Source organism: Acomys minous (genome assembly GCF_964271855.1).
Source record: "Acomys minous genome assembly, chromosome: 9".
Taxonomy (NCBI): Eukaryota; Metazoa; Chordata; class Mammalia; order Rodentia; family Muridae; genus Acomys; species Acomys minous.
The window spans coordinates 1,299,876-1,316,315 of NC_140490.1; the positions used below are offsets into that span (position 1 = coordinate 1,299,876).

At 46.6% G+C, this 16,440-nt stretch overlaps 1 protein-coding gene and 1 long non-coding RNA gene across 10 annotated transcripts in view; one reads left to right on the top strand and one right to left on the bottom strand.

The window, feature by feature from the left end:
* The window catches only part of SAMD4A (sterile alpha motif domain containing 4A), a 222,120-nt gene that overhangs the window by 58,857 nt on the left and 146,823 nt on the right, over positions 1-16,440 (bottom strand). The window lies entirely within an intron of this gene.
* Positions 1-16,440, top strand: part of LOC311606078 — a 39,139-nt gene that overhangs the window by 3,302 nt on the left and 19,397 nt on the right. For 3 of the 5 annotated variants that reach the window (XR_014782187.1, XR_014782188.1, XR_014782189.1), the window contains exon 2: positions 4,594-4,866. This is a non-coding gene — a long non-coding RNA (uncharacterized lncRNA). The remainder of the gene's footprint in view (positions 1-4,593; positions 4,867-16,440) is intronic. The other 2 variants (XR_014782185.1, XR_014782186.1) reach the window with 1 other exon arrangement.

Here is a 16,440-nt window from a genome sequence, read left to right on the forward strand (position 1 = left end):
CAGGCTACCCCTCAAATTCATGGAGATTCACCTATTTCATCCTTTTTTTTTTTTTGTTTTGTTTTGTTTTTTTTTTGTTTTGTTTTGTTTTTCGAGACAGAGTCTCTCTGTGTAGCCTTGGCCGTCCTGGACTCACTTTGTAGACCAGGCTGGCCTCGAACTCACAGTGATCCGCCTGCCTCTGCCTCCCGAGTGCTGGGATTAAAGGCGTGCGCCACCACGCCCGGCTATTTCATCCTTCTGAGGATGAGATTAAAGTCTCCTACCACAAAGCCAGGCTAAGTCCCTTAAACAAGACTCCAGGGTGAACCGGTAAGATGACACTGGGCCCTGGAGTATTCCTCTTTCACTGGATTTGTGGTCTGAGGGCCTGTGGTGGGAAGCTTTGGGAAAGAAAAGATTCACAGTATTTCAAGAATTCATTTGAAAAATACAAAGGCAGAGAATTTGATCAATGGCATCATGCAGAAAAGCCCCAGTAGGAGTCACACTCATGGCCATGAACAGGTCTGAGTAAGTACGGGGAGGGGAGAAGAAAAGAAAAAATCATTAATTATTAGGTAAAAATTCACATGCATTGTCATCACTGCTTTGGGAAACAAATTTCAAGCAAAACCAGGCAGTTCACAGCCTCAACCCTGCATGCTGGCTCTCTGCTTCCTGCCCAAACGTAGAGAAAACCAGTGCTTAGACTACATGGACACCTGAAAAAGTTCCCCCATCAGACTTCAGACTCCATTTCCTTCTCAGGAAAGAGAGAACATGCCCCAAAGCAGAGGTGTGGGTGGTTCCCAGCAAGCCAAGGGTGAAGCTGCATGCTTTCTGTGAAAAGAAAGTGCCTGTGGAAACCAGACCAGACCAGACCAGGCTGGACCAGACCAGACTGGACCAGACCAGACCGGACCAGACCAGACTGGACCCAACCAGACCACACCAAACCAAACCAAACCAAACCAAACCAAACCAAACCAAACCAAACTGAGATTCTAGAAGAGACGGCTGCAGGGAGCATTACAACGAAGCTGGCAAGCGCCTATGGCTAATCCTTCTGCTTGTTCAGCCTCTTGTTCATACAGTGTTGAAATGAAAGCATCCGTGTGCAGGGATGGCTTCAGGAGAAGCCTTCCGATACCATGGCTCCCTGTCACGGTGTCGGCTCTTGTTATCTCCAGACGGTTTAGCCCTTGGGCAGAGCAGAAATGCATGCTTCTGCCTTCATGTGATCCCTTAAATATTTGGGTTTTTAGAGAACTAAATTAGAATGTTCCTGGCAGACTTTTATTACAGCATTCATCGTTGGAACATTTCATTTGTCCTCTTGTCAGTTTCTGTAATGGCAAGACGGGGTGTCATCCAGCAGAAAAATCAATTTTAGATAACTGCTGTTTGACATAACAGCATCATTATTTGTGGATTAAGTCAGACCAAAAACTAACATAGACATCTTACAACAACAACAACAAAATCAGTAGATTCCCAATTACAGTTTTAGTTTCAAATAAGTGGCTTTGTAAGGAAACCTCCCAGAGCCTCTCATACAGTTCCGACAGTGACCGTGGAAATTGTAAAGGTGACATGACACAACTTAAGCAGGTGTCCTAGCACACTCAAGGGACCATGGGATTGGTCCAGCCTTTTCCAAACGTGCATGTTGGGCTCATGCCTACTTTTCTGTCTCTCCCCGCACACCCCCCCCCCTTTTTTTATGTCTGTATTTCTAATTCTACATGCCACCCTCAGGCTTGCCCAAGAATTTCTATTCACATAAAGCAATGCCCAGAAATGAGCTCGGACGGGAGGGCAGGCTTCGCCGGGAGTAGATTTAATCAGAAATTTCTCTTAAAGTTTCCCCGCATATGGACTGAAAAAAAAAATAATGCCCATGGTGTTTAGGGAGAAGCCCAGAGAGATCCTTGGTGGACACCCTCCTCAGAAGGTGACTCTCACATTGCACCTGCTGCTCTGCCCACGTGCACACCTAGTCATTGAGGGCCTCGTCACTTTATAGTGGCCACATCCCATCTTTTGCTTAACAACTCGACCTCTACTGAGTGTGTGTAGACCAGCAAGGCAACCCATGTTTGTTACTGCAAAGAGCGAGGACTTCACGGTTGAGCATCTGTCCCAAGGCCACGCTTGGTCAGAGTTACGGACCAAACCATCGGCATCTCTTGACGACACCTTGTCGTCACCACCACACCTGTTAAGAGAAGCCAGCTAACTGCTTGAGAGGTGCTAACAAAGAATATTTTCAAGCCCTGTGTAGGAACTCCTGCCTTGATTTTGAACCACAAGGTCTTCCCTACCACAAGAAACTCATAGCTGAGAGGAAATAGGGCTTGAGCAGCGACCGGGCAAAGGCAGCCATTATCAGAGCTTGTTTGCCTCCTCCTGCAGGCAGGGCTGCCAAGTGCATCATGGGTTCCACCATTTCTCTGAGCCTGAAACACTCAAGTCTGCCTTGACCGAACTACCGTCTTTCTCTTTTCTTTCTAGTGTTAGAATAAGGGTTATAGATAATTAGAAATGTATTATGTAGTCCTAATTCTTAACTTAGCTTCTCAATAAGAGATTGAGAATAAGAGCCCCAGCAAGGCACTGGCAGGGCAATTTACTGATTAGGGAATTGGCTCTTGTTTTCATTAAAGCACTCCATCTAAATGTCAAACGGAACAATAATGCATAAATGACCATTCAAAAGGACCACTATTGGAGCTTACACTGATAATTAGATGATTTTTTTTGTTGTTAATTAAGAAGAATTGGATGTTTTAGCCCCTCCCAGCTTCCTAATTACATTTGATTGAATTGCCACATGATTCTAGACGCATGGTCGAGCTTTGCAGCCAGGTACCCACTCTCTTCAGCTCCATCCTCCCGAGTGCTAAACCATCACAACCTGCCCCAGTGGGCGTGGGAACGGGACGAGAGCGGAACGAGTGCGATTGATTTGCCGTGGTCTGTAATTACACACAACGATTGGGAGTTTTGACTTGGCACTACATTTATCACTTGAACTGTACTGTTGTTCCACACCCTAGAGAAGCAGGGTTTTCACAGCCCTCAGCGTCTACTTGACTGTTACCAGTCCTGCCATGAGAGACTTCCAGAGCCAGGGCGTACTGCGGTGCCCAGGGCAGGCGCGGGAGTTGAAGATCCTCACTTCTTCCTGGATGTAAAGAATAGAGACGGCTGGCAAAAGCCTTCAGGTCCTGGCAGCAGAGAGAACACGCCTAGGAGGCCGCTCAGCCTAGATGCCTGCTCTGATGTAGGGTTTGAGGGGCTCCTGTTCCCTTTACCTGCCCTACAAATTGTGAAGGTGTGTGTGTTCATTTATTTATTTAACACAGTTTCTTAAACAGTGAGTCACCACCTCATGTGGGAGTCCTGTGACTGAATGTGGGTGTTGTAAAAAAGGATTTGTAGCATTAAAAGTTTTATTTGACACACAACAGCCAAAAAATTAATTCAAAATCAGGAAGTGTAAGACGTCTGAGGCGTTTCTGGCAATACTCAGCCATGCTGTATGAAATGACTTCACTGTGGCCTTGGTTCTGAGCACACAACAGAAGCAATCAGCATCGCACAAACCACTGTACCATACAATGCCAACAAACATGGCCCTTAACACCTGGCTAAGATTTGCAGCTACCACAGGTTGGCAATTGCAGTGTTCTCACGGACCGTGCAGGGTTTCCTGCTCTTACGGAGGGTGACAGTTTAGAGACATCTAAGAGGTTTCTACATTCTTCCTCAGCGTGTTGAGTACCAGGTTGGGATACACTGTGGTGGAGTGTTTGCTTTTTAAAACTGCTATTTGAATTGCTGGCTTGAGTTTCATTAAAAACTCATGAAACGACTTTTTGCCTTGGGTTCAGGGCACACGTCACAACAGTTTCTAAACCGGCTCAAAACATACTTCTCTGTTATGAACACGTGTTTATGTGAAAGTAATGTTTTTATCACTGAGGATTCCAAATCAAAATATTGACTGACACTGAAAAATGGTTGCTGTTATGCTCTGCAATACCACGTATTTATGAAAAAGTATTTTCTTTTTATTTATTTCTCCCTCCTATGCTTCCTTCCTTTTCTTTCCTTCCCCTTCATCTTTCCCTCCCTTTGTATACAATACCCCCCCCCTTCCTGCAGTACTGGAGGGTTAAATGTCACACACATCCAGTAAATGCTTTAGTGCTGAGCTAAATTGTTACCCTCCCCCCTTTCACACTTTCTATTTTGGGACAGTGTCTTACTAATTTACCCTTAAATGGCCTTAATCTCTTGGTAGCTCAGTTAGGCCTTGGATTTGTGATCCCCCTGCCTTAATCTCCCAAGTTCCTGTGATTACAAGTCTTCATCACAAAAGAATTAATACTTAATTCTTAATATAGAAGTAACCACACTCACGCATCTTATTACTTTGCAAGCTTGACTTTGTCTTTAATAGGTGATACAAAAGTAAATCTTAAAAAAAAATAGGTGATACAATTCTGTGTATACCAAATAATTGCTTTAAAATAAATTTATTCATGATTAATATCAGTACATGTTTGATTCGTATCACTATCTTTTTTTTTTTTTAATTGCCAGAACAACTTCCTCTGCCCTCCGCAGGGCAGATCCCAGAGGTCTCTCAGTTGCCAAGAGTTGTATAACCATCTATCTTATATATGCAGGCCACGTAATCATTCCACAGGTGAAAAGGGTTTGGAAGTGGAAAATATTTAAGAAGCCATGTGTTCCCTACTTGTAAATTTACCTATTTGCTAAAACTCTGCTAATTACCACCAGGTGACGCCAATGTAGCCATTCGCAGAGACAAATGGCTAAAGCTTGAAGCACCCCACCTCTAGCGGCAGCAGGGTAAGTGTACGCCCCTCTTTCTTGCTTAGCCCTTGGGGGTCGAGCAAGTGTCTGCTTGCTTTATTGTTCTCACGGTTTTGTTGCTACGGTCACTGCTTAAAAAGGGGGAGTGCTGAATGCTACCTCACGCGTCTTAAGTGCAAAAAGCCCTTGATGATACCCTGGTGGGTTTTCCTCTCAATTTGAAATGACGTGGTATCATTGGGAAAAAGAGGGGACTTCAACTGAGGAACCATTGATATCAGATTGGCCTGTGAGGGAGACTGTGGGGACATTTCCTTGACTGATGACTGATGTGGGAGGGTGCAGCTCCCAGCACCGAGCCCACTGTGCTGGGCATTCCTGGGCCGGTGGGCCCGCGTTGTGTGAGAAACTCCGAGCAAGCCATGAGGAACAAGCCCTAGGCAGCACCCCTCCATGGCCTAGGCAGCACCCCTTCATGGTCTAAGCAGCACCCTTCCATGGTCTCTGCTTCTGTCCTTGCCCTTAGTCTCCGGCCCTCAGTGATGGACAAGTACACACCTTTCCAAGCTGCTTTTGGTTATGGTGTTTTATCATAGCCACAGAGACTCTTAAGACAACTACCCTCAAACAAATGTTTTGAATCCTAGACAATTACGCTTTCTCTTGTAGCCATTTTCACTTATTTATTTATTTATTGTTTGTTTGTTTTGTTTTGTTTTGTTTTGAGACGGGGTCTCTCTGTGTTAGCCTCGGCTGTCCTGGACTCGCTTTGTAGACCAGGCTGGCCTCGAACTCACAGTGATCCACCTGTCTCTGCCTCTCGAGTGCTGGGATTAAAGGCGTGTGCCACCACCACCCAGCCCATTTTCACTCTTCTTAAGCAAGAGGAAAGAGGGCGGGTGGGAGGATGGGGGTGCAGCCTAGGGCTTTCTCTGAACATGAATCATAGGCTGAACCCTCACAACACACTATCTCCTAGTCCAGAAACATAGCTGTTGAAAGCACAAGCGAGTCTCAATCTGAAACCACAAGTGTTCTGGACCCAGGGATGAGCAGTGCTGGCGCCTCCTGAGACCATGATAGAAAGCCTGGCTCTTAGGTCTCTCCCAGGCCTACTGAATCGGGATTTGTATTTTTGCAAGGCAGCTGGGAGATGTAAGCTCCCATTGTAGGTCAAGAAACATCGGTCACACACCCAGCTCTGCCTTGCCGCAGTCTCGCTTCTGGTTGTGTTGAAGTTGGGTTTAGGTACCAGCCAAAGCCAGTGCATCCCACTGAAGTGAGAGACACTTGGGAATTCAGCTGGAATTCGTGTGATCATGTGATCAGACCTCCCCATCAGTGGCTATCAAGAGTGACTTCCCTGAGCTTGTTGGGGGGGAAATATTTAACATGCACTAATATGTTTAGGAGTTTCACTGTCCCGCAGAAACGGTTAGTCTACTTGTCAAGGGTAAGAGGAACCTAGAGAAACCAAAAACTGGTTATGGAGGAATAAACTCAAAGTGCTTGCTGGTCAATGGCATTCCACACTCAGGCAGCCTTTTCAGCATAGGACACTGACATGAACAATGTCCCTGGTAGTGTGTTTCATGGGTCCTAAGAGTGGCACATTTCCACATTTGATCTGTATACTGACACACTTATACCTGCTCCACTCTGCCTTCTTTGATAATGTCTCAACTTGGCCCTTATCATCTTCCAACATTTTTTAGAGGGTTATTATATTGGGGGTTGAATAGTCTCATGCTTCCTCAAATGGAAACTCCACCACTGAGTTATCTCCCCAAACAAACCTTCTATGTAATTTTAAGTGTTCAGATTTCACATTTATTTGGGGGTAGGGGGAAGCGGTTACAGTATATGACTCACTTCCTTTACCATTAAATATTAGTGTCTGGGGCTAACTAAACCTCTGTCCTCACATTTATAATGTGGGCTGACTAAAATTCTTACTGGAAAGTCTAAATACTTCCACTTATATTCAGAAATTCAGGGTTGAGAGCCCATTACAAGTCTGGGTGACATTTGGTTCCTCATAAGCAAAACAAAGGGTTGGAGGAGGTAAATTCAACATTTATTGACTGTCCACAATGTACCAGGCTCTAAAATCTGAAGACACAATGCTGAAGAGGCCATGAAGACCAGCGGATGCTCACTCAGCCCCTCCCAGAGATGATCTTCTAGGATGCTCTTAGCACACCGATACAGGGAGGTTCTTCTAGGATGTTCTTAGCACACCGATTAAGGGAGGTTCTTCCTTACACTCTAGCTCACTTGGACATATTTTTATTCCCCTAGAGCACTGAAAGCTGGTCTTGTAACATGCACAGAATGGCTAGGTGGGGGAGGAGAAGAAAGTAGCTGCCGGCTCTCCCCAGGATGGATGCTGCGGAAGAGAGGGCACTACACTATCTTTCCTCCTGTTCCTGCCTGGTCCCAGTGGTCTCCTCTCTCCTCTCTCACACTGCCATGCTCTGTTTCCTCTACCTGCCCAGGCTGGGGATACTGCACTACTGTTCTCCCAAATGCACAGCCTTTCAGCCCCGAAGGCTTCCTTTCTCTGCCTCTTCATTCTCTGAAGAACAGGTCACATGGCAGGGAGTACACATCACCAACTGTCATTTGTTCTGCTCATTGCTGGGTCAAGTACTTAATATGTTTACACACTGTTTTATTTCATCTACATGCAATATCTGACCAGATAGATTATATTAACTCTCTCCCTGTAAGTCCCCCTCTCACAGATAGGAAGTTGAAGTCAGAGAGGATAAGGAACAAAGATGAGACAGTGAAGAAGTGACAAGGGTCAGGGTTTAAGGTTCAAGGGTCTGATTTTCAGGCCTGTGTTCTTAAGCCCGATGCAAACTGTTTCTTATGACATAAGAACTTCAAGGTTAGACCACTCATCCATCCATCCACCCATCCACCCATCCATTCATCCACCCACCCATCCATCCACCCACCCACCCATCCATCCATCCACCCACCCATCCATCCATCCACCCACCCATCCACCCACCCATCCATCCATCCATCCATCCACCCACCCACCCACCACCCACCCATCCACCCATCCATCCATCCACCCATCCATCCATCCACCCACACATCCACCCATCCATCCACCCATCCATCCATCCATCCATCCATCCACTCATCCATCTACCCATCCACCCATCCACCCATCCACCCACCCATCCATCCATCCATCCATCCATCCATCCACCCACCCATCCATCCATCCACCCATCCATCCATCCATCCACCCATCCATCCATCCATCCACCCATCCATCTACCCATCCACCCATCCATCCATCCATCCATCCATCCATCCATCTATCCATCCATCTACCCACCCATCCACCCATCCACCCATCCATCTACCCATCCACCCATCCATCCATCCATCCATCCATCCATCCATCTATCCATCCATCTACCCACCCATCCACCCATCCACCCATCCATCCACCCACCCATCCATCCACCCATCCACCCACCCATCCATCCATCCATCCATCCATCCACCCATCCATCCATCCATCCATCTATCCATCCATCCATCCACCCACCCATCCACCCATCCACCCATCCATCCACCCATCCATCCATCCACCCACCCATCCATCCATCCACCCATCCATCCACACATCCATCCATCCATCCATCCATCCACACATTCATCCATCCATCCATCCATCTATCCATCCATCCATTCATCCACCCACCCATCCATCCATGCATCCACCCATCCACCCATCCATCCATCCATTTTTCCACCCATACACTCACCCAGCCATCCATCTATACTCATCCAACAGATAGGATTTTTTTCTTTTTAAAACTTAATTTTAGACAATTAAAAAGTAGAAATAAACATAAATAAATACACCCATGGCTAAGTAAATAGACAGAGAACAAGAGTGGAGGTCTCCTGGAAAGCCAGGTGACATCAGATCCCCTGTAGTTGGCTTTACAGGCAGTTGAGAGCCACCTGTCTACAACAGCAACAAGGACTCTAACCACTGAGATATCTATCTGTTCAGTACCTCACACAGCAATGCTATGCACCAGTGACTAGGGTTACAGGTGCCAAAAGACAAGTCCATAAAACATAGGGCTACGTAAGTGCAAACAGCACTTCCTCTCCTTTGTTAAGCCACCCCCTTCAATTATCTGGGTGCACACAGCAGCGAGGAGCCTAAAGGTAGCATTAACATTTGAAGTAACACTTTGCATGGAGATTGCTGAAAATGGTAAAAAAGTAATTAGGTGATTTCAATTCCCACTAATTTGCCACAGTATCTCAAGCACTAATGAGGATTTCCGAGGAGGCTGAAGTACATTCTGGGTCATCGTGCCCCGACTCCCCTTTATGGACAACGGTATTAGGGAAGCGTGTGAAAGTGGAGAAGTGTCTCCTTTGCCTCTGTGGCAGTGCTCACTCTCATGCCCTGGCTGCAAGTGGCTCTTCCTTGAAATTGTTTAAACCCATGGCTCTGAGAAGCACAGACTCCTGTAACAGAATTAGCAGTCGCCTGCCCAGCTACAGAAAGCATCCACATTGCACACGGCTTCCCCCACATAGGTCACGAACCTCATGGGTCTGCTCTTGTGTGCCACCAAACCTAGCAGAGTTAACGACAGCGTCACAGGTGCAAAATAACATCTTGGATAACAATACACACGTGTGAGCAGTTTTCTCACAGAGTAGCTCCCAAAGGCCAAGTGACTGCACCAGAATCCCTCCAACTTCCGGAGCAGGCTATGACCTCAAGCACTCTCCCAGATCGCACTGTAGCGGTGGTGGCCTCGTGTCAGCATGCTTCTCTCTCCCCAGCTCCCGAGCGTACTTGCGAAGACTATTCTATGCATATTTACAAGAACAGCAGAGGAAAGGCCAGATCAAACCACTGTATAACAAGGTTCCCTTCGACCACCTCAACTCACGGAGATCTACTATACACACTAGGAGAAAAAAAAAGAAACTCATCGCCAGGAACAGCCTCCATAAATTCTCTTAAGTATGTCCCAGGTTATGAATGGCGAGGGAATCTCAGGAGATAGGAGACTGGGATCTCAGATGTTAAGAGTTCCTGCTGGTAAAGATTAATGAGCTAAAACCAGACAATCTATACTACAAATCACAAGTTTAGTCAATGGGGGATGATTTGACTAAAACAGATGGTTTCCGGCAGCTTCTTAGGAATACAAGCACGATGTGAGATGCCATCTCTGCGCTTTCCGTCAGCTGCCTCACTTGGATGCTGACAGCAGACAAGGAAAAATCTACTGTTTCCTCATAGCCTCCATTCTTTCCTCATAAGGAAGCTGATGTCCCAGCTGCGGCCGCCTTTGCAAGCCTGTGACACCCGAGCAGGCTGTGGCACGTCTCTGCTTCCACTGTGGGAACATAGGCAGGACTAGCAATGTGCCACATAGTTACCAAATCCCTTAAAACGGGGGTTCTCAGCCTTCCTCACGCTGTGCCTCTTTAATACAGTTGCTCATGTTGTGGTGACCATCAACCATACAGCTACGGTTGCTACTTTATAACTGCAATTTTGCTACCTTTATGAATCATGATGTGAATATCTCATATGCAGGATATCTGGTGTGCAACCCCTGTGAAAGGGTCATTAAACCCCGCAGAATGTCGTAACCTACAGGCTGAGAACCACTGCCTTAAAACAAAGAGACTTCAGAGAGTTTACTTTGCTTCCAAAAGAATCCCCAGCGTGTGTGATGGACCCGAATGCAGTAGGAATGGTTTTAAATGGCCTAGAATCCAGGTGACAGACAGGTGAGCCTGATGCATCTCAGACAGTGAGGGGCCAGTGCGCTCCCCCCCCCCCCCCCCCCCGTGTGTGTGTGTGTGTGTGTGTGTGTGTGTGTGTGTGTGTGTGTTTAATGAAAGAGAACTAGATGGCACAAGTTAGCAGCCAAGTCTGTAACTCTAGTCCCTGGGATGGGAGGCTGACCTAGGGGACCACATCTGGGGCTACATAGAGACTGTCTCACCCCTCACCCCATGTATGTCTCTTGTAGCTCGGTTCAGATTTCTCCCACCCGCCTCTAAGGCGTGGACCAGCGCTGCTTGCCCATGTCCTTTTCCTTCTGAGTGGCAGGAACTGAGCCGTGCACAGCAGTCCTTCTCCTAATGAGAAACTCCAGCAGTTCCCGAAGTTATCGCCGAGGCTCTTGATTTAGCAGGACTGAACCACATCCTGCTACCTAAGGGCTGTTTTGATAAATTTGAATAATACTGTTACACTTACTACAAATTATTCCTGTTTAGTAATGGACCCTAAAATCAGAACATTAATAGTTATTTTTAACGTACTAGTTATTCTTCCTTTAAAAAATCAGATGAATTTCAAGTTATTTAATAAGATTTAATATGTCACTGGAACAACCTTTGAGGGGGATCCTAGTATTTACAGGATACTGAGCCTTTTATTGTTGTTGTTGTTGTTAATTTATGTGCACGAGTGTATCTGTGCACTTGCTCCCTGATGCCGGAGTTGCAGGCAGTTGTTAGCTGCCTGATGTGAGGGCTGGGAATTGAACTCAGAATCTCTATAAGAACAATGCGTGCTCTTAACCACTGAGCCATTTTCCCAGACAAATACTGGGTCTTTCAAGATTTTATAAGGGTCTCTTAATTTTTTTTCTTTTTTCGAGACATGGTTTCTCTGTGTATTCTCGCCTGTCCTAGACTCGCTTTGTAGACCAGGTTGGCCTGGAACTCAGTGATCCGCCTGCCTCTGCCTCCCAAGTGCTGGGATTACACACACCCAGCTGGTCTTTAAATTTATTTGAGTTTTATACATGTGTATGTGTTTTGTTCAAACTTACTCTCCATTTCTCCTTATCCAGCTCCTCCCCCATCCCTACCTAGTCTTAAAAACAAAACAAAACAAAAAAGTCCATGACACCAATAGACATGTTAACGTGGGGGTAGGGGTGGAGGCCAACTCTAAACAAAGAAATTCCAGCAACTAAGGAATACTGAGAGCAGGAGAAACCCTCTTCCCCAGGAGTGAGCGCCTCAGCTGGGGTCAGTCTTTGAAAACATATACACACAAGCAACATTATACAGACTGAGCAGGCTGTATTTGTGTATTTAGGGGCGTGTGTGTGTGTGTGTGTGTGTGTGTGTGTGTGTGTGTGTGTGTAAGAGGCCATGAATTTGAGAGAGCAAGGAGGGTCACATGGAGAGTTTGGAGGGAGGAAAGTGAAGGAGAAAATGACGTAATTGTATTATAATCTCAAAAATCAAAGAAAGAAGAAAAGAATGCAAATGATACTGAGAGAAGAAAATTTGAGATCATTATAATAGTTCCATCTAAGCAGGAGACCAAAATTACCAGTAACGAATCTGAGGTTACTGTAGTTGCAATCATTATAGTAACTCCATATTTCAGGTACACACACACACACACACACACACACACACACACACACACACACACACACGGAGAGGGGGGGGGGAAGGACTAATTACGAGCCTAATGTCGCTGGTCCAAGCACGAGGATAGAGCAGATTTAGGGGTATGAAAGTGTGACTTGCGCCTTCTGTATGTTACTCATTAAACAACTAAGAGAGACACACAGCTGTTATGGTTTGGCTAGAAAACCGACTCCCCACAGGCTCACGGTCTGAGCAGTGTTTGGTCTCCAGCTCATGGTGCTGTCTTGAAGCCTGTGGTGGCTTTAGGCAGTGGGGCCTGTGTGGTGGCAGGAGGCCAGCAGGGGTGAGACTGTGACAGTCAGAGTCAGGGGATGCTATCTGGCCCATTTTCCTCTTGCTTGGTCCTCACGAGGGAGCAAGACTCCATCACACGCTCCCTTCCCATCACGCCTCCCGCATCCCACCATGATGGACAACACCTTCTGAAACCCTGAGGTCCCCCAATTCCCTTCTCCGTTAGGGTTCTTCTGCTGGAGCCTTTGCTGCGCAGATGCGGAACGCTGTGCAATCCCGCAGGAACAGGCGATGGGGCTGGAGAGCTGCCTCCCTGGCTGCTGTGCAGTTAGCATCACCTACACGGTGACTCATGTCCACCTGTAATGGCGGCTGCAGGGGATCTAACGCCCTCTTCTGGCCTCTGTGGGCAGCAATCATGCGCACGGTGCACAGCCATACATGCAGGCACACAGCCATACATACAAAGTAAAATAATTCTCACAAGTGCAATGACTATGAATGGATGTACATAAGCACATTATAAGATAAGGAGCTTGAGGTCTCATTGCTTACAACTCAGTGCTTTAAATGGTTATTACAGCGAGTGCATCCACTTCCCATCCTGAGGAGGTCAACGGGAAGATCTTCTTGACAAAATTTATTCCCATTTTATACATAAATAAAAGGTGACTTAGTAGTCAAGTAACTCATCCATGACTGTACCCCTAGCTGTTGATCAAGGACACCTTGTTGGGGGCTGGAGCGGTGGCACTGGCTGCTTTTCCAGAGAATGGCGGTTCAAGCCCCAGCGTCTGCATGGCAGCTGGCATCCTTCAGTAACTCCAGTGCTGAGGATCCAGTGCCCGCTCCCGGCCCCTCAGGCCCTTCACACGCATAGTGCACAAACACACATGCAGCCCGAACACCCAAACACAGAAAATAAAGAAATATAAGGACAACAACAAAACAGCACAAACCACTTTGGTATCCCAAAGTCGAATACCTAAGATGCCATGCATAGCCCTATAATTAATTCCCTTTATATGCTATTGCATGAGGTTGGTCTCTCAACATCTTACATGACAAGTGTGGCCCTCTGGTGTAGCATGGGAGGCGTGTGTGGCCTTTGACAGGGCCACACAGGGGGTCATAGGTCACTGGGATAGTCCCCATCAAGACTTGACATGGAAGCCTGAGTCTGGCCTTGCTCGGTTCCCCTCACTGCCTGGCTGCCATGTGGTCACTTGTGACCACACACTCTTGAGAGTGCCATCAGCCGTCATTGGCACAGCCAAGTGGACCTTCCCAGAACTGAACCCACGCAGGTGCTAAGCCCTGAGCTTCCCAAAATGAAGGCTGAATGGATCTCTCTCTATTTTTTTTTTTATATATACTTAGCCTGTCTCACCTGTTTTTACTGGTAATGAAAAGCTGACCAGTATCGATGTCTTACTAAGTGCACGAAACAGTCGGTTATAAATCTTTTAGCTGTAGGAAGGTGAGCTAGCTTGGTGGGTAGAAGCATTTGCACACAGGCCTGATGTCCTGAGTTCGATTCCAGAATCCCACCAGTTGTCTGGAAACAAACAAACAAGCAAGCAAGCAAACAAACAAACTGTCTCCAGAGAGCGGCCCTTTGCCTATGAATGTGGCCGGAGCACTTGGGACACTGAGGCTTGTTTGAGTTTTTTCACTATCTTGCTTCTCCTTTAAATGAAAATTATTATTCCTTATCTTTCCAGAGTCCTGCTGTGTGTTCTCAGCTGGGCTTAAACTCAATATTCTCCTGCCTCAGCTTTCCCTGCTTCCGAGTCTCATAGCCTCCCCCTTATTGGCTTAAATGTTACATTTCCGATGCAACACTGTACCTAACAGAACAGCAGGGGCTGGTGGGAGAAAATGACAGAGGCAGGGGAATCTCTGTGAGTTCAAGGCCAGCCAGAACTACAGAGTGAGAGTCTATATCAAAAAGCCAAACTAAACCAACCAAACCAAAAAGCACAACACAACAAAAAGCTGGGCTTTGACATATGAGCTTGTAATCTCAGGAATGGGCAGAGACAGGCAAGCAGGTTCCTGGGGCTTGCTGGCCAGCCAGCCTGGCTTAGTCGATGAGTTCCAGGCCAGGTATACACACTCTCAAGATACAAGGAGGATGGCGCTTGAGAAGTGATAACTGGGTTCCCTCTGTCCTCCAAAGGCACGGCACGCCCGCCAAACACACACATACAGGAACATGTGTGCACTCTCCTATTTGTCTGTCTCTCCCTCTCCTCTCTCCTCTCTCCTCTCTCCTCTCTCTCTCTCTCTCTCTCTCTCTCTCTCTCTCTCTCTCTCTCTCTCTCTCTCTTTCAGATTTACATTCGCCTGGCACCTAAAGCCACTAAATTTAGAAGCTTAATCCATTTGACATCACTGCTATCAGAGTTGTGGATAAGCTGCATTCACGATACATCTTTCTTCAGCATAGTCTGATATCCCCGAGCCTGACCCCCAACATCTAACAAAAAAGCAAATGCAAATTTCAATGGCTGTGGAGTTGCTGGTGTTGGAATAATACTCTAAATCTGTTGAAATAAAAGACCTTATAAGACAATATGGCTCCAGATGACTCTTGAGATGCCTCCCACCTCCTTTCCGTCTCTGTAGGGCCCGTCCAACACAAGCCACTTACTGCAGCCAGAACCCGTCCTATTTTTAAAGTGTGGTTGGGGACGGGAACATGACTATCTTCCTTGGTAGCTCATCTAGCGTTTAATAATCCTTGGTGTCATTAAAGTCTAAAATAATCCTCCCAGATGAGAAGGGATGGCTTTGCCCTCATGACCTAAGGTGTATGGCGCCCACAAAGGTTTTGGTCTCATCTAAGGCAGCAGAGTCTCTGATACAGGAGCCATTAGCAGCCTTCTTGCTTACTACAGTGATTGTTTGTCCCCTAGCCCTAGAAAACAAACACCAAGCATCATCTGGAAAAGCAGGGCTAGGCAAAACCTTTGGATTCTGGTGAGAGAGAGAGAGAGAGAGAGAGAGAGAGAGAGAGAGAGAGAGAGAGAGAGAAATTGTCAGTGGCAATACTGGTCCTCTGAGAGATCCCCCAACCGTCTTTACAATGCAGTGTGTGTTGCAAAGGCCAATTCCGTACTAAAAAAAAAAAAAAAAAAAAAAGTTCCCCTAAAGGGGAAGGAGGCTATCGCTAAAAATACATCATGGCAGCTGTTACAAATGCCTCTCACAGGAAGCTCACCAACTATTTCATTAGCTACCTCTTTGAAGAGCAAATGTGGAGTTAAGGAAATCGTGGAATTTTTCAGTTTCACTAGGCTGGTTAGATTTAGGGGAAGAAAATTTCCATGGACAAAAAAATATATGTTGGTAAAAGACAAAGAATAATAATATAAGAATGTACAAGGATTAGGGTTCTCCAAATTTTCTAGTGGCCTGGAAGATGTAGGGCGGGACAACCCGCAACCACAGGATGAGCCTGGTCTTAGCCTCAGTTTCCGGTGTTTCTGCGGAGTGAACTCCCTCTGCTCTCCTTTTAATGCTCTCACAGGCTCAGCTGAGTTAGCCCCAAATGCCTTGTAGCTGTGTAGGGAAACGCAGCCCAGCCCGCAGCAGCCTTTGGGAGGAATGGCTTTGTGAGCCAACAGGTAATCCCGAGGAAGCCCACCATGCTGCCCAAGGGGCAGATGCTAAAGGAGGGATTTTTTCCCTCTTTTTTGCGGTTTCCAAAGGAGCCATTTACCTTAGGCCTTGTTCCCTGCCACTCCCTCATCTACTACCAGTGTTTTATTTGAGATGTTGACTTCACAGAGCCTAGCACAGATAAAAGCGCTCCCTCCATCACTCAGGAAAGCAAACAACAAACAAACAAGTAAGCAAACAAACAAGCCCCCAAAAGAACTACAATTACCC